The sequence below is a fragment of the Miniopterus natalensis genome, chromosome 18 (assembly GCF_054644295.1).
Source record: "Miniopterus natalensis isolate mMinNat1 chromosome 18, mMinNat1.hap1, whole genome shotgun sequence".
Classification (NCBI taxonomy): Eukaryota; Metazoa; Chordata; class Mammalia; order Chiroptera; family Miniopteridae; genus Miniopterus; species Miniopterus natalensis.
This window is the reverse complement of record NC_142098.1, coordinates 37,946,275-37,965,336: the sequence shown is the minus strand read 5'-3', so window position 1 is coordinate 37,965,336 and position 19,062 is coordinate 37,946,275. Positions and strand designations below refer to the sequence as shown.

General features: G+C 50.4%; 1 protein-coding gene across 1 annotated transcript in view; it reads right to left on the bottom strand.

Annotated features, from left to right (window-relative positions):
• Window positions 1–18,840, bottom strand: part of BICRA (BRD4 interacting chromatin remodeling complex associated protein) — a 50,841-nt gene extending 32,001 nt beyond the window's left edge. The window contains exon 1 of the mRNA XM_087826798.1: window positions 18,292–18,840. The gene's annotated coding sequence lies outside the window, so the exon portion shown is untranslated. The remainder of the gene's footprint in view (window positions 1–18,291) is intronic.
• Between the last annotated feature and the right edge of the window lie 222 nt (window positions 18,841–19,062).

Below are 19,062 nucleotides of genomic sequence, written 5' to 3'. Positions count from 1 at the left end.
TGTGCTCAAATCCCACTTCTGCCACTTAACTGATTTGTGACCTTGGGGAAGTCACTTCAATCCTTGCACCCCAGTTTCCTTATCTGTAAAATGGGATTAAAAGTAGTGCCCACCTCCCAAGGCTATGAGGATTAAAATGAGCTGATACATTTACTTGGGCACATGCTAACCATTTTTACTGCCAAAAATGTTGGGTCCTCAGCCAGGTGATAAAGGTTAACACCAATGGTAGTAAGTCATGTTGACAGTGTGTACTTTTAAAAAAAAAAAGTTTTTATTGATTTTTTTTTTAGAGAGAAAGGAAGGGGGAAGGAGAGGAAAACATCAATCAGTTGCCTCCAGCACACCCCCAACTGGGGATCAAACCCACAACCTGGGCAGGTGCCCTGAATGGGAATTGAACCAGTGGCCCCATTCCTTCTTTGTCTTCATCTCCCCTCCTCTCCCCCTCACTCCCCCTTCCAGCCACATCAGCCTCCTCAACATTCCTCCAACATACTAGGCACACACCTGCCTCAGGACCTTTGCACGAACTGATCCCTCTGTCCAGTATGCTTTTGCCTTTATCTCCTGTTCTCCATTGTCTCCAGGCCAGTGAGACTGTGGGTTTACAATTGCAATCCCTACCCCCCACAAGCACTTCCACCTCCTTCTCTTATTTTACTTTTCTTCAAAGGGCTGATCACTATCTGACATGCTGTAAAGGTGATTTATCTTATCTACTGCCTGTCTCCACCAGGAGGGGCTAAGCCCAGGTTTCTGTCCTGTGTCTTTGTGTAAACATGGACTGAATAGCTGGCGGGGCTGGTTCTTTGACCACAGCTGATGATGAACAGTGTAGGTGCTCGACCCAAAACCGACTGGGACTGGGGGAGGGAGGAGATAGGGTGGGGAGGGACACATCCACAGGCTGACCAGAGGCTCACGGGGCTGGGCTCAAAGCAGGGGACCAGACACTCAGACACTCAGACCCTCGCGTGGGAGTGAAGGGGGACCCAGAGGAAATCTGGTGGTGGGAGGTGGGAGAGGGGGTGAAAGGTCATGGGGTGTGTGTGAAACTGGGTTTCGAAACTGGGCTTCAGCACAGAAAGCTGGTCAGAGAAAGAGAACTGAGCAGAAGTGCTGACAGGGCAGATGCTGGTGGGAAAGAGTGGTTCATGGAGAGAGGGACAGCGAGAGGAAGAGGGACAGAGAGAAGGTGGCCCATCTCTGCAGGATTTACCCTTCCTCCCCCGCCCTGCACACCAACCCAAGAGGCAAAGTAATCCAGTAAGTCTATACCAGTGGTCCCTGCCCACTCAATGCCAGGAGCCACCCCAATTACAAGACAACCAAAACTCTGGGCAAAAGTGCAGAACACCCCCTGGGGGTGGCACCGCCCCTGTGGGCACCATCAAACACATCAGGACATTCCCACACGGGGGACAGGACCCCTGGACAGCCACCTCCACATCTGGTTCATGGGTACATTTCTTAAGACGACAGAGCAAGAGTTAAAGAGCTAAACCCAGCAGCAGGAACTAAGATTCCAGCTCTCAATCTTCATCCAGGAAAAAGGGTTCTAGAACATGTGATGTGGGACACACCTCCATCAATTTCTATCTGGCACCATACACAGCCTGGGGCTACTCTCTCTATAATTCCACCCTTATGAATAACAGGGCAGTTGTGGACCAAAGGATATGTTCTAGAATGTTCACAGCATCCCCAAACTGGAAACAACCCAGATTCCCATCAACAGGAGAATGCACAAATGCATCTAGGTACATCCATACAATGGAATACTACACAGCGATGAAAAAGGAGGAGGCCAAGTAGTGGTATGTGTAATGTGGGAGAACCTCAAAAAACAGGATGTTGAGTGAAAGAAAACACCGCTGTAGGGTTTCACATGCAAAGCACCAACCCAGGAGATGCTAATCTGTGGGGTTAGAATCAGGATGGTGTTCCCTGGGGGGTGGCTAGAGGGCACAAGGCATCTTTCTGGAGTGCAGTCATGTTCTGTTTTCTTATCTAAGAGCTGGTTGGATGGGTGTGTCCAACATGTAAAAACATCTAGCTAGAGGCTTACAATGTGTGCACTTTTGTGTGTTGCAATTCAACCAAAAGTGATCAAAAGGGGAAGAAAACAACAAAAAAGAATAACTGTCACCCTCATCTCCTGCTGCTAGAATGCAAAATGGTGTAACCGTGTAGGAAGCAGTGGGCAGTTCCTCAAAAGTTCAATAGAGAATTACCCTGTGATACCCGAGAGAAATGGAAACCCACGTCCACATAAAAACCTGTATACAAATGTCCGTAGCAGCACTACTCACAACAACAGCCCACAGGTGCAAACAACCCAAGCGCCCAACAGCCAAGAATGAATACACAAAACGTGGCCACCAGACAGTGGAATATTACTCAGCCCTGAGAAAGAACGAAGCACTGCCACCTGTGGTGTGGATGAGGCTTGAAAACATCATGCTGAGTGCAAGAAGCCAGTCTCACAGGGCCACAGACTATGCGATTCTGCTTATATGAAGTCTCCAGAAGGGACAAATCCAGAGAGACAGGAAGCAAATCAGTGGTCACCACGGCTGGGAAGGATCGAGGAATGGGGGTGACAACTAAGGGGCACAGGGTCTCTCTCTGGGGTGATTGCATGTTCTAAAGTTGATGGTGGTGATGGTTACGCATCGCGAATGCCCTGTAAACTACAGAGCTGCACAGTGAAGCAGGTGGATTGCATGGTATGTGACTTGTATCTCAATAAAGCTGTTTAAAAAAGACTCAGTAAGAGAATGTTGTCTTGTAACTGCCAGGTGGAACATAGATGTTTCATACTTTCCTGTATGAATCTATCTGTTATTTTAAAAAATAGCAACTATGTACTGACCACACCAAAGCACTTGATTACTCCCATTTTACAGAGTGAAAACTGAGGTGACACCTGCCCTGAGCTTGCCCCAGGTCACGGAGGTGTGTCCAGAGCCTGGCTCTCAGCAGTTCTGTGGCTGGGTCCTCCCAGGACCCTGCTTCCTTCTAGGAGTCGGGGCAGGAGGGCAGACCTTCCAGGCCCTCCCTTGCGCCTCTGCTTCACTAGAATCATTCGCTCATTCATTCAAAATTAATATATGTCCTGAACCTACATTATGCCTGAATCTCTTCGGCAGCCTCCTCACTGGTCTCCCTGCCCCCGCCCCAATCTAGTCTTCACAGGGATCTGGTTACAACCTGAGTCAGCTCATTTCCCTCTGCTCAGAGCCCTATCCAGGTTCCTACCTCAAATAGAAGCCACGTCCTCACTGTGGCCCACAAGGCCCCACAGATCTGCCACTGTTCCTTCTGCACTCACCTCTCCCTCTCCCCTTTGATCGCTCAGCTCTGGCTACACAGCTACAGGGGCCTCCACAAGTCTTCAAACACACCAGGCATGGTCCTGCCTCAGGGCCTTTGCACTGGCTGCTCCCGCCCGTAGAGTGCTCTTCCCCAAACACCCACATGGCCTAACCCCCTTCAGGTCTCTATTCAGATGTCACCTCCAAAAGTACAGCCCCAACCTCCGGCACCCTATCCCCTTTATCCTGCTTGCTTTCTGTGAGGCACACTCAGGATTATCTGACACAGTATTTCACTGACGTATCTTGTTTATTGTCTGCCTCTGAAGTAGCCGCTTGAGAAATATTTACTAAATATTGGGTAACCGTGTACAGCTGTGCGGGCTGTACAAGGCATGGCCCTAGGGGGACGCCATTCCCACTTATGACACTGTAGACTTGGGTATATATGACCACAATTTTCTGGCAGGTGGCATTAAAGGGTCGTGAGAAAGGGACATCTGTTTTTAGTGCCATAAAAGTGCCACACTTATTTAAATGTGGAGGCCATGGTTAAATAAATAGGCAAAGTGTTGCTTCAGACGCAGCCAGAAAGTCGGCCACACACACCCAGACAGCCTGGGTCCAGGTCCCGCCCTGTCTGACCTCAGGCAGGTTACTTCTCTCTGCAGCTCAGCTTCCACTCGACAGGACCAGTGACACATCCACAGTGTTGGAGGGAGGAGTAAATGAATTAGCATGTGTGAAGTCCACGCTCTGGGGCTCACAGGACTAGAGAAGCCAGCGCTTTATCAGAAGTAGCTACTGTTTCCAAATCCCCAGGCTCAGGCTGCAAAAAACGAAACACCCGGGAAAGGGTTTTTTGAGCGCTAAGCGCTTCAGCATGGTAAGTGCCGGGCTGAGCAGACCCCTTCCTTGGCTTTGGGTTCAGAGCCTGGAGGCCTGGGGATAGGCCCAGCCCTGCTCACCCGAGGACCCTCCAGGTCCTTCCCAGGGCCAGTGGGGGACACTGGTGTCCACACAGCAGGGCAGGAACCCCAGCTCCGGAGCACAAGCCTTCAGTGGGCATTGCCGGCCAGTTCCCCAAACACCCCTGGACTGAGCGTGACCTCCTGGATTTTCTTCGTCTTCACCTCTCAAAATACGTCAGTCTTGTCACCTGTGTGAGACTGGATGCCCAGAGGGCAGGAGGAAAGCAAATCGATTGCGAGGATGTGTGCCAATGCTAACAAGGCTGCGCCATGCCGGGTGACAGAATCTCAAGTCACTTGTATGTTCTTAGTAATTCTGGAACTTCGTGTATTTCAACTTCATCCCCTGTCCGTTTCCTCTCTTGTTCCTTCTAGTGATCTTGTATTATGTGTGATTATATTTATATCAAACTTTAGAAAAGACAAATCTATAGTTACAGAAAGCAGACGACACTGCCTGAGGCCAGGAGGTAGGGAGGACTGCCTGCAAAAGGACCCAAGGGACCCGTTTGGGTCATGGAAATGTTTTGTGCCTTGGACTAGGTGGTTCGATTCTGGGTCAGGGCACACGCCCGGGTTGCGGGCTTGATCCCTGGTAGGGGGTGTGCACAGGTGGTCAATCCATGTTTTGCTCCCACATCAATGCTTTTCTCTCTCTTTCCCTCTCCCTCTCCCTTCCTCTCTCTCTAAAAAAAATCACTTTAAAAAATTTTACAGTATGTGAATTACATCTCAATGCAAAATGTAACAGAAAAGCACAGCCCTTGAAGAGACCAAACAACTGTGACTTTTATCATGTTTGATAATGTCATTGTGGTTATATAAGAAAATGCTTATTTTTGTTTTTTAAATACATACTGAAATATGTAGAATTAAAATGAGAAGAGATCTGGGATTTGCTTTAAAATATTTCAACAACAAAAACCAGATCAATAGAGCACGTGTAGCCAAATCTTCATGTACACGGAAACTGGGAAAACTAAGGTGGTCATTCTGTTGTTCTATTTTTGTGTACACTTGGAAATTGTCATAATTTAACACACGAACCCTTTGTCCCAGCAATTCCACCTCTGCATTTTAACTTACAGCTCTACTTACATTCATACAAATCAACAGTTGTACACGACTACTCATTGTAGCCATGCTTGTGATAGCCTGGCGCTAACCTAGGTATCCAGCGAAGGGGGACTGGTTCAGTAAGTTAGGATCTTCCAATGGAATACTATGCAGTCTATTTATATGTAGCTGTGAAAGATGCTGAACTTGATACATTAGAACCTCCTGGATATATTATTAAAAGGCAAAGGGCAGATGGTGTTAGAATATCCTATTAGTGCCTTATAAACTCTGTGTGTATGTGTGTGTGTGATGCTTACACATGCACAGAACATCTCTTTGGAAGGAGGCCCAAAACTGTAACTGTTTTACCTCTGGGAAGAGAACCTGAGTGTATACGGCTGTTTTTTCACTAAAAATATTTGTTACCATTTCAGTTTGGGGTATGTGCTCTCTATTCCAAAAAAATTAAATACATAAATTTGTTAAAGCCCCAAAGAAAAGCTGTTTCCTAAGTGCGGCCCTGTCCCCGCATATCTCCCCTGGGGCTGGATTAGAAGGATCAGGTTGTCCCTTCCCCAGGGGTGGGCAGCCAGGCTCAGACTGAGGCCTCCCTGCAGGGAGAGAAGAAACGCCCCGTGGGCCTGCCCAGGGCTCCCTGGAAATGATTTCCAGACTCCTACTTCCTACGCTGAGGCTGGGGGAGGGGGAGATGCAACATATAAAGAACTGCAGGGAGGAAGAAAAAGGAGGAAAGGGGAGGAGGGAGAGGAGGCCGGGGCTGTGTGCTGAGGGAACAAAAGAACAGGGCTGAGTAGGGAGTGACTGGAAATGCAACTCTGGCTGAAGAAATGGCTTCCTAGTAGCTTTATTCATAATTAACAAAAAGTGGAATCAACTCAAATGTCCATCGACTGGTGAAAGGATGAACCCGATGTGGTACATCCGTGCACAGGAGTATTACTCAGCCATAAAAAGGAGTGAAGCACTGACACGCGCTGCAGTGTGTGAAAGAAGCCAGGCACAAAAGGCCCCACACTGCATGAGTCCAATTCTGTGAAATGTCCAGAATCGGGGACTCCCCAGACAAAGAGAGTAGAGTAATGGTTCCCAGGGGCTGCGGGGGTGGAGAATAAGTACAGGGTTTCCTTTTGTGGTGGTAAAAATGTTCTAGAACTAGACTGAGGTGATGGGTGCCCAGTATTGTGAATACATGAAAAACCATTGGACTGTGCACTTCTAAAGGGAGAAATTTGTGGTATGTAAATTATCTCGATTTTTTTAAAAAGAAAATGGAAAAAAGAAAAAAAAAAAGAATGACAGATGCTACCACATAGATGAACCCTGAGAACATGGTGCGAGTGAAAGGAGCCAGACACAAAAGGTCACACATTGTAGGATTCCATTTATACAAAATGTCTAGAACAGGCAAATCTGTAGGGACAGAAAGCACACCAGTGACTGCCAGGGGCTGGGGGAGGGGATGGGGAGTGTCTGCTGATGGGCATAAGGTCACTGTTTAGGGGATAAAAATGTTCTGAAATAGAGGAGATGGTTGCACAAACCCGTGAATATACTAAGCCTACTAATTGTAATTTTAAATGGGTGGACTTGATTGTTATGTGAATTATATCTCAACAAAGCTGTTCAAAAATTTAAGCAAGAAAAAAAAGAGAAAGTGGTCAGAGTGCCCCCCCCTTTCCAACTTCACAACCCAGTATCACACGTACTCAGCAGGGACCCCATTCCCCACACACAGAGGCCCACCCAGGGCCCTGACTCCTCCTGGCTGTACTCCCTGGGTCCCCACATGTACTTCCCGGTCAGTCCCCAGGTCATCCCCAGTTGCCTCCCTGTGTGCCCGCGCTGGGCAGGGGCAGGGGTGCATGAGGCTTTGGCCCTACATCCCACCCACCACTCACCTCCCCCTAAAGCCAAAAATGGGCAAGACGACACAGAAACCAGGAGGAACGTCGATGCGCTGCATTTGTCGGATTTCCTAAGTGTGTGGAGTGCTGACCTCAGTAGCATCGATTCCTTTACACTTCAGACAAACTGAGTAGTAAGCACAATCGATGAAGCTGCTAACTGGGTGTGCAATATGCAACCCGGGGTGTGGGAAAGGGGGAGACAGAATCTATATGTGGATGGGTCCCTGATCCTTTACTCAAATCCCGCGAGCTGAGATGTGTGCAGAATGCAGACTTGCCCCACAAGAGACTCGGAGGCGGCACCCTGTAATCAAACCCTAATATTTCTGCAGCCAAACATATGAATATTCACCTGGATCGTGATACAGACAGACTATAAATAGCCTGGCTTCAGGTCACGGTGGTACCATTACTGATTGTGGTGGCGGTATTTTGATAGAGTGTCTTGTTGCTGGCTGTTCTACGAGGGGCACAGTCTTTGTGTGCTAAACCCAGAGGCTCCCCAAAGGCATGGAAATGGGACACCCATGAGCTCTGATCAGACAAAACCAGCCTCAAATCCCGGCTCTGCAATTTTCTGACCCTGAGCAATTGACTTCATTTCTCTGGGGTTCCGGCCGTTGGGATAAGAAAGGATTTGGCTGTTGCCTGCAGGCCTTAAATTAATAATAATGACAGCAAAGACAACAAAAGCAATAATAATAATTGCAGCTAACTTTTATGGGGCCTCTCTATGGTCCAGGCAGGGACTGAGCTCTGTGCTGCCATCGTGTCATCGACTGAAGCCCGTCACACTCCTGGGAGGCAGCTTCTGCTGTTATTTATCCTGCTACTCAAGGCCTGGAGCAGCTTGCCCAGGGAGTTTATATAACACAGGCCTTAAACTCAGGTCAACCCAGCCCCTAGATCAGGCTGACCCGTTCCTGATGCCAATCCCCTCCCACCATGGTAATAATTCAGTCAAATAACCCGTGTGCTGTCTTCCTTTTGTGGAATCCTCCCCAAACAAGCCCCAGAGGGAAGGAGTTACTTTATTCCACTGCACATGTCCTGTACCGATGAGGGGCTCACACATGTGGTCTCCAGGCCAATGCCGTCTGCCTCCCCATCCAGCCAGTTCTCACGCCACCCAGGGTCTGCCAACCTCCTTCCACCACCTAGAATACCCTCTCGCCTCTCCTTTTTCGGTTCCTCTGAAACCTTCACCTTCCTGTGAGCTCAGAGGCAGCTCCAGAGGCTGCCCTGGGCCTTGAGGATGGAGAGTTATTTAAGCAGCAGGAACCAGGCTGACTGGCTGATGTCCTTAGGGTCCAGCACAGGCCTGGCATGGAGCAGTCACTCAATAAATCCTGGCTGCTGTCTGAGGGGTGAGAATGGTGAAGCCTTTGTGGAATGCAATTTGGCAGGGCCCACCCACATCTCAAGGCGCGCTTCCCTTTGCCTTAGCAAGTCCTCTTCCAGGAATCTGGCTGGTAGAAACACTCTTGCACAAGCAACTGAAGGTGTGGCTACAAGAATGTCAGGTAGGGCCACTCCCCAGCTCAAAAGCCTCCCCCCCATCTCACCGAGAGACTCAAAGCCCAAGTTCTAGTCCAAGATGCAGAACGGAACCTCTAGAGCAACAAAGAGGTAGTGTGAATCAGCTAACAGTGGGGGTAAGAGGGAACACTAAATTACCCAATTCATCTAAAGGAGACAGGAAACGAGAAAAAAGGAACAAAGAACATGGGCGATAAACAGAAAACAAACAGCAAGAGGAAAGATTTTAAACCCAGCCCCATCAATAACTCTGAACAGATAGTGGTCTAAACCAGCGCTGCCCACCATGTAGTTCAACTGCCAAGCACTTGAAATATAGCTGGTCCACATTGAGGTGTGCAGTGAGTGTAAAATACACACTGTGCCCTGGCCAGTGTGGCTCAGTTGGTTGAGTGTTGTCCCATGCACTGAAAGGTTGCCAGTTCAATTTCTGGTCAGGGCACATACCGGGGCTGAGGGCTCGATCCACAGTCAGGGTGCATACTGGAGGCAACCGATAAATGTTTCTCTCTCTCCCATCCTCTCGAAAATCAATGAACGTATCATCAGGTGAGGATTTTTTTAAAAATAAGGACTACTCCTCAGCTGCTAAAAGAATGAGGTTCTAGGTTGCTGACATGAAAACAATCCTAAAACATTTGTTCAAGTTAAAAAGTAAGGGGAGGAGGATTCACATGCTATGTGTGGTCAAAGGAAATAAATGTATGCACAGAAAAGGGAGCTAAAAGAATACAGAGCAGTGGGCCCTGGCCAGGTAGCTCAGCCGGTCAGAGCGTCATCCCGATACGCCAAGGGTGCAGGTTCGATCCCCAGTCAGGACACATACAAAAAGCAACCAATGAACGCATGAATGAGTGCAAGAACAAATCGATGTTTCTCTCTCTCCCTCTCTCTAAAATCAATGAAAAAAAAAGGAGACTAAAGCGCAAGGTCCCCACAGAGGTCCCCTCTCCAGATGGAGGGGGGACAGTGAAAAGACTCATAGTGTTATACATGAGTTTTTCCCTTGTATAATAATTAATACAGACCTGCCCTCAAATTGGCAAACGGAAAAGCCATGAGCTCAGGAATCTTATTTTAGCCTGGGCACCCAGTGTCTCAGATTTGCAGACCACGGGAAGCAACTGAAAACCATGGGGAAACCGCTCTACAGGCTACTACATTTGCAATTCAAATGTGTGGTCGGGGAGGCGCGGCGGCCTCACCTGGGAGCCCGTCAGGAACGCAGAGCCGCAGCCCTACTGAGTCAGAACCCGCATTTTAACAGGCTCCCCAAGGACCTCGGCACAGTCAAGTTTGAGAACCGTTGGTGTGCACGCAGCTGATCTGTCTGCACTAGTGGGTACAGACTGAAGGCTGGTTAGTGATAATAATAGCAACGAGTGAGAGTGATCAACTAGCATTTACAACGTGCTGATGTGCCAGGCACCTGCTGACACATTATCTCAAATGAAACTGCACAACTGCACAATCCCACCAGTAGATAACTTAGATCAATCTATGACCCCATTCCTGCCATCCCAATATCCAAAAATCTCTAAAAAACATCCTCCTCCACCCTTTCCTGAATCACTGGGGGGCAAACCTGACCTGCAATGACCATCCTTATGTGTCCCTCTGAGAGTCAATACCCACAGACCCATCAGCAGCAGAAATCCTCTTTGCTGCAGAAATCTTGGTATATTTGCCCATGGGGCTACGTGCCTTGCTGGGTTTTCCCCACCATCCAGCACATGCTCTGGTCTGAAATATTCTGAATTTTGAAACACGATCTCGGTTAGTGCCACACATGTGACACTTCTGTTGACACTCAGTATCACCTATCTAACCTCCAAGAGGAAGGGATTAGGCCACTCTCACTGATGGGAAAACTGAGTCTGAGAGACGTGGGGGCCCTTGCTCCAAGTCTCATAGCTGGCCTCGAGCTAGATGTGCCTTGGGAGTCCTGACCCCTCCACCCCATCCCTTAGGTCTCGATGACTCACACAAGCCTGTCACCCACCCAGGCTCGATCACACAGATCACACACACAGAGCCCGGGTCTGGAGGGAGCTAGGCCAGCCATCGTTATGTTATGTTAATGAAGATACCAGGGAGGGTAAAAGGTAAAGGAGGGAGGGACTGCACCCTGCTGAGCCAGGGCTTTCAATGGCTCAGCTGAGACCCAAACCAAAGTGGGGGCAGAGAGGCGAGGAAGCTCCCAGACTGTGGGCTTTCTCATTTTGGAACCCCTAACAACGAAGTATCGAGACTTTATGGTTAAAAGCCTAGGTTCTGGGGCCAGACCACCATTCAGCAGCTGTGTGACTCTGGGCAAGTCACTTAACAGCTCTGTGCCTCAGTTTGTTCATTTGTAAAGTAGGGATGCTCACTGCACCTACCTCCTAGGGTCCTGTGAGTAAATGAGTCAGCGCTAGAAAGGGCCTCGAGCAGTGTCAGGGCAGGCTGTTACTATTATTGCTACGGTCACAATCTATGTAAAGCTCCTAACCAGATCCACAAGCACCCTTTGCCTGATTTGGGGAGAGCCAAGTGTGTATTTCTCTGGGGAAAAGGTCTGTAGCCTCTGAGCAGATTCCCAAAAGGACCTGAGACCTCTTTCCCCCAAATTGTAACTACGGCATGCTCTTAAGACCTCGGCCCAGAAAGAGGGTGGGCCAGTAGACAGGACTGCCAAAGCTCCCCTCCCCAACCAGTTGCCAATATCCTGGGCCCCCCACAGGCCCCCTCTCCTCCTGTCTCCAAGCAGGTCCACACTGGCCTCCTGCACTCCTTCCCAACCGCACAAACATCTTTCTTCTGCCTTCATCCCGCTCTCCTCCTCACCCATGGGGAAACACTCCTGAGGCCAACCCAGTACCACTCTCTCCTGCCTCTTCCAGAACTTTCCTTCGCTCCCTCCCTTTTCCCTCCAAACTTCTAGGCCTGATCAGATCCTGAGAAACCAATCTTATGTGCTCCTCTCCTCCCACTTGCATAAAGGTAACCTGGCCCCTGGTTCATGCAATAAATCCTGACTACGAGCTTATTCTAAGTCAGGCCCTGGGGATGAATTCTACCATGGGAATAAACTGAGCGGCGTGAAAGAAGCTGGACAGAGTCATCAAGGAAGGCTTCCCTGGGGAGGGGGTATTCAAGCAGAGGCCTGTGAGACAGGAAGCTGGGGAGATCACTGCAGGCAGAGGGCACAGCAAGGACAGAAGTGGGAAGGGAGGGCGAGGCTTGGTGCCTGAAGAAGGCGAGGTCAAAGGTGAGCGCTGAGGTCAGGGAGGTAAGCCCAGGCCAGACAACAGGGCTCTGTTGGGGGAGTTGAGGGCTAGATGTTTACTTGAGAGCACACTAAGGAACCAGAGAGGGCAGCAAGATTTTTTCCTTCCCTCCTTCCTTCCTTCCTTCCTTCCTTCCTTCCTTCCTTCCTTCCTTCCTTCCTTCCTTCCTCCCTCCCTCCCTCCCTCCCTCCCTCCCTCCCTGAAGCCATCCATGAAGCCATCCTTCCCCTTCTCATGGCTCTTCACTATATTCAAGTCTGGCTCCTGCCCCCACCTGCCCATCAAACCCAGGACATTTTTGCTTTCAGAACAGCTGCATCCAACCCAAGAAGCCCAACCTCACATTTAAGCTAAAACCTTTCTGAGATGCTGATGGTGCCTGACCCTGCTCCCCTTCCCTCTTTCTCTGTTTGGGTTAAAGATGCTTCTGCTCCACACATGGGCGGCCACCTAGGTAGATTCTCAACCCTCCCCTGTCCTCCCCTTGGGGAATCACCCCCATCCCTGGGGCTCAGTTATCACTCGGTGTCAGCGTCTTTCACTTGGGATGCCCACAGTTCATTGATTGAGTCTCCATCTCTCTCCTCTCTGCATCCCTCCACCAGCCAAGAGGATGTGAGAGCTTTACTCTCTGGGGCTTGCGTTCCCCAAACTACCAGGGCCCTCTGCCACATCTCAAGACAGGGCAGCTGCATCAGCCCAGTTTTTCAGGCCAATGACCTTGGGTTAGCCAGGGCTCTCCCTTTCTTTCTTCTAGTCACCTCAGATCCCAGCCCCCATGTCCCAGGCCCTCCTTCCCCATGAAGCTTCAACTGGCCTTTGTGCAAAGCATCCCAAGCTTCTCTGCTGGGAATGGCCTTGAATCCAAAGTCTGCCCCCAGAAGCCTCCTCCTCCAGGAAGCCTGCCCCGATGCCCCAACATACCCCAGAAGTCATGTCTCCTCCCAGCCTCCACCAGTGCGGCTAAGATACTGATCTCATAGTGCAGGGAGGATGGGTGTGGTCTTGGCTCACCTCCCTCCCCTGTCCTGCAGGGCAGAGCTCTGAGGCCAGGCACACCGAAGGCCCACTGTGTGGGTATGAATTAACCAGTAGGATCCACCTGGATTCAAACCCTTGCTCCGCCAGCAGCTAGCTGGATGACTTTGGACAAGTCACTTTACCTCTCTGTAACCGGGAGATGGTGGTAACCTGGGGATCTGGCCCATGGAGCACTACAGCTGGGCAGAGCAACAGACATGGACAAGTAGCAATGTGGGTGCCTAAAAGCAAGGAGATGGGTGGGAAAGATACAGGAAAAATAAAGCAGGATCCTCTATATAAAGTAAACATCCATCACACAAAACCAACTGCCAGGGCACTGGAGAATGAAGAGGGGCACCTTAAATAGGCAAGAGGGGTGCCCAGGGAGGCCAGGGCAGCGAGTGGGGATATAGGGAATTTTACACACCTACATATAAATACGTATACACAAGTACACAAGGGAATATCCTAGATCCAGCGGGGGTGCAGGTTACACAGGTGGCCACGTTTGTGGAGACTCATGCAGTGCATGCTTAAATGTGTGTTTTATTGTACGTGAATGAGACTTGCAGGAGAGAATTGGGGGAGACATGTACATATATACAAAACTTCCTGTGAAAGGGGAGTGTGTGCACAAAAGTGGGAGGTCACAGGCATATCCTGGGGACAGAAGTAAGGACTCTGTGGCAAGAGCTTGCTAAGCCAAGGGGAGCCTGCCACAAGCTAAGGGCTCTTCCAGGGGGTTCCCGTCACTGAGCTTGGGGGGCTCCACATTCGAGGATGGGTAAGATGCCGTGAAGGACAGGAAGGAGGTGATAGTCCAACAAACTGTCACCACCACCCTGTGAGGCACAAGCTCTGGGGAGCTTTGACCTGCAGGCGTCCTGGGGGAAAGGACCACCCTTAGCTTCCAGGCCCTGGAAGTGACCAGGGCTCATTAACAAGGGTCCACAGATATCCCCCCTTCATTCTGTGCCCAAGGCTGCCAGGCTGGGACACAGGGAACATTGGAGGCTGGGAGGGGGGTCATCTAAAGTCAGCAGCCCCTTCCAGTCCCTCCATACACGAGAGGCACTTTGAAGGGGAACCACTGAGGGATGGGGTGGGCAAGGGGAGCCTGGCTGGGCCCTGGCCGGTTAGCTCAGTTGGTTGGAGCATCATACCGATATGCCAAGGTTGCAGGTTCAATACCTGGTCAGGGCACACACAAGAATCAACCGATGACTGCATCAATAAGTGGAACAGCAAATTGATCTTTCTCTCTCCCTCTGTCTAAAAAAATCAATAAATTTTTTAAAAAGTCATCTCTAAAAAAGACCTTCCCACATCTCCTTCACTCATTTAAGAGTCATAACAACCTCAGGAGGGAAGTTCTGTTACAGATGAGGAAACTGATACCCACAGGGTATTTGATTGCCTGGGACCTCGCCTCCATTTAAAATGTCAACATTGAGCCCTGGCTGGGTAGCTCAGTTGGTTAGAGTGATGTCCCAATGCACCAAGGTTGCAGGTTTGATCCCCAGTCAGGGCACATACAAGAAACAACCAAAGACGCATAAATAAGTGGAACAGCAAATCCATGTTTCTCTCTCTCTCAAAATCAATTAAAATAAAATAAAATGCCAACATCGGTTGCCTAGGGTTTTGGGGGGGAAGGCAATACTTGGGTCTGATCTCAAGGGAGATTTTGCTACTTCTCTTAATAATAATCGCAGCCACTGCCACGTTTTGAACACTTGCTATACGCCAGTCAGTGCACATCCACAAGCACACCTGAGGTGGGTCCCCCGTCATTACCATTCTTCCAGATGAGGGAACTGAGGCACAAAGCAGGGACGCCCTGTCTGTTTCCAGAGTCACGCCGCTGTGCCTGCTACCAGAGCAGCCTGCTATGTGTTGCCCGGTGTAAATGCCAACATTGTACCCATGTGCCTTTGAGGAGGACAATGGGGACCTTTCAGAGTGGAGAAGTCAGCCTGGGTCCCCTGGGAGAATAGTAATCATAGCAAAAATAGCAGCGACTTCAGCTACTAGCTCCTGAAAGGCCGCCGAATGCCTGGCTTGGGGAACACTGCCTCATTAGGTCCTCCCAGCAGACCCTACAAGGGAGCCATCATGGGCCCATTCTACAGACAAGGAAACTGAGACCCAGAAAAGGGATCACTTGCCCAGAGTCATGCTGTGATTAAGTGGGAGAGCCAGCATTCCCTCCCATGCCTACTACCAATTTAGGGGGTTCACAGCTGAGCTGGGTTGAAAAGGCCCTAGGAGAAAGAACTGACAAAGAATGACAGATAACACTGGCACTGACTGTGCCGGCTGGCTACCTATGAACTTTTTACCCATGTTACTTAATCCTCACAACCTTCCAAAAGTAGGTACTGAGATGAACCCATTTAACAGAGGGGAAAACTGAGGCCCAGGGTAAGCAAGCTTCTTGGCTGTAGCCATTCAGCCAGGAATTGGCAGAGCCAAGATTCGAACCAACAGACAGTTGGCTTACATACCAACTGGCAAGCACATGAAGCAGGCCACAGGCAGGAAGAAGCAGCAAGGAGGTCACAAAACACAAAGACCCCAGGTGCCGGACAGGTTGGATAAACTGGGCAGGAAGAGGAACGACTTCCTTCAAGATGTGGCTACAAAGGGACCTCCTAAGAGTGACCAAATGACAGATGGCAGGGTCTGGATCCAGCAACCCCGCTTCCAGGAGTTTATCCCACAGGCATCCCAATTTCCCAATAAGACATAAAGATGATGCCTTCCATCTCTGTGCACAGAAACCTTTGGAAACATCTCCACATCCATATCAAATAAAGGAGGATTCACCCACTCCTCGGAATACCATGCAGCCAAGAAAAAGATGGGGAAACCCTCCCAGTACTGTGCAGTAGGGTCTCCTGGGGAGATGAAGCGAAAAAAGCCACCAATGGGAAGAGCGTGCTACCATGAGTGCACAATGAATATTTTTAAAGATAGACACACAGACGTAAATGTGTGTGTACAGAGCATCAGGATTGAGGAGTTGCCTCTGGGAGGCAAGCTGGGGTCCCAGGGATGCCAGGGAAAGTGGAGAAGGAGGCGTAGTACTCTGTGTCCCATGTGCATGTATCACTAAGGAAAAAAGAGAAACAGGGAGAGAGAAAGAGGTTGCTTCCTCCTTGGAGACTTCGCAGACCACCCAGACAGAATTAGTCAAATCCCACACTGTTAATCCAGCCCTGGAAACAACAGTTACCTCTAGCCTCATCCTGGACTGGGGCCCAATATCCTAACTGAGCCCCAGGGCCCTGGCACACAGTAGGCCCTCAGGAAGTTTCACTGGGAACAATTAAAGAAACAAAGGCACTCTCTCCTGCTTCTCCTGCCAGCAGATCCCTGCCACCATGAATACACAAACTCCACACAAAACTAATTGTCACCAAATTAGAAAAATGTCTTAAAAAACATTCTCTCCCCCTTTGGGGAAACTTGCATGTCCCCGAGACACAAAGGCTTCAGTCAATGGGGACAAAACTCTAATGGTGGTACTCCAGGCAGGGGAGAGTTCTAGTTCTAGAGAAGGAATGAGGAGGGACTCCTTGGGGACAATTCCACCCAACATTTCCCATGTGTCTCTAGTGTGACAGATCCTACGCTGGGGAGTCAACCCCTCACTCAGGCCCTCTACCCTCAGAGAGGGGACAAACTTGGCATGAACTAAGTGGGGGGCAACTCATTCTGATGGACAGGAATAGTTTACATGGTAGATGTGTAGTTCAGTGAACTTACTATTTCTACTAAGAGTGAGGGTGCCTGGTGGGGGGAAGGCCCAAAAGAGACCATGCCCCCCACCCCTTTCCCATGCAGGGCAGGAGGGGGAAAGGCAGCCCCTCAGTTGCTTTCCAAGCCCAGGCCGGCTGGAAAGGAATGCCATATTTTCCTGTTTCCAATTAACTTCCCCACCAGCAGCCCTCTGCATTCTTGAGACCAGGAGTCAAGACAGCTACAGGGGCGAGCTAGGAAGGCTGGCGGGAATTCAGCCGGTGGCTGGACCTGGAGACCCCACTCACCCACCAGGCCCTAGGGCTTGGTGCTGACCCCTTGGCCCTTCCACAGCCTCTTGGAGGAGAGAAGGGGAAGAGGACCCCACATCCCCAGGGAAGGCTGGGGAAGGCCCAGAGACGTCTGGGAAGGAAGTCAGCAGGCAGGGGGGCAGGGCATAGGCCTGTCCCTCTTGGGCCTTAATCCTGCCCCCCCCCCCCAAAAAAAATCCACTCCTACTTTCAGGAAACATTGAGCCTAGAGAGGCCTAGAACCCTCTCTCTTGCCCGCCCAGAATATTATGATTTATGCCTGTCATCTCAGGAAGGAAGACATTTGCACATCAAAGAGGACAATAGTTAGGGGGCAGGGGCTCCCTCAAAATGTTGTCTCCCAGCTCTGCTGACAAACATGGAGCCCCCCTTCCACCACCCCCAGCCCTGGAAGAGGCTTCCCCAGAACTCAGTTTCTTCACCTGTAAAATAGCAGGACCTCCTGTGTCACCTCCCTCACTAGGTATTCGGGCCCTCCTCAGCCCCTCTTCCTCAGCCCAACCCCCCAAAGGCTGACTCAGCACCAGTGAATGCTAAAAGGGTAGGGTCCCAGGTCAGCCAGGTGGAAGGGGTATGTCACCCAGATGGAATTAGCTACAGGAGGGCCTCACCAACCACAGGGAAATCAGCAGTGGACGCCTATGTGATCACCCTAAAAGGCCCAGCACCCAACAGTGCTCCCCACCCTATAGGCACACCACATCCCATCTGCTGAATGAGAAATAAAAACGTTTGGATAATACTTTCACCCACCTTGAGGTCAGCTAAGGGACTCTTAATTATCCCCATCTGCAGGTGAGGAAACTGAGGACTAGGAAGTTAAATGACCTCCCTAAGGTCACAGAGTGGAAGCAGGAGAGTAACACCCAGGCCAAGCGGAGAATGGGCAGGAAAGTTCTCTGCCAGGTGCATCAGGGCACAACGGAGGGTCAAAGGGCAGAGTGCCAACCAGGTCCCCAACAGCTCGGCTTCGGTCCCTGCAGGTTGAGGAGCAACAAGCCAGGGCAAATCCCAGCTCAGGCGGAGTAGGAGGATGACAGTGGGCTGGTTCCCAGGTGACCCCAGCCAGGCCTGGGACACCACCTACCCGCCTTCCCCTGACTCACACACTTCCGACTCTTGGCTCCCACAGGCAAACGCTCAGCCTCAGCCACGGGTGAGATGATCCTGCCCTCAGCCAAGCTTCCGGGTGCTCCTTATGCCTTCCCCAAACCAGCGCTCTGACAGCTCTGTCCAGGTATTAACTACATTTGCAACCCAGGTCAACTGAAATCAAAAGGACCAAGTGACAAGGAGGGGTACAGGAGAACCTAAAGGTTTTGAGCTGGATTGGAGAAATCTGAGAGGGTTACAAATTGAGGCTGTGTCACCCTGGACAAGCCACTTAACCACTCTGAGCCTCCATTAGCCTCTCTGTCAAATGGACTAATAACAGTCCCTACTTCCTTCTCTAGTTGTGGCCACTTAGCAGCAGCCATAGTGCTCCCTGGGTGGGGAAATGAGGTTCTTTCCAACTTCTAGGAGTGGGGGAGCTATGGGGAAGGGTGTGAGGTCAATGAGCCCCTTAAGTCCCACCTGACACCATCACATCCGAAGGATGTAGCTCCTGAGCTGTCACCTCCCCTGTTCTCGCACTGCCCTAGAGGTCAGAGCTGACTCAGCCCCCACCCCCACCCCCGCCCCCGCCCCAGGTGAGGGTTTGAAAGCACTCAGAACTTCTCATACATCTCAGGCCTCGGCCTTCTGGTGTTTCTACAAACTGTTTCCCAGACAAGCGCCCTCGGAAAGGTGTGGGCGAAGTGCAGGCGCTCAGTACAAGCCCAGATCCTCGTTGTACCATGGGAGGGCTGTGTGACAAAAGGGGATACTTGTCCGGA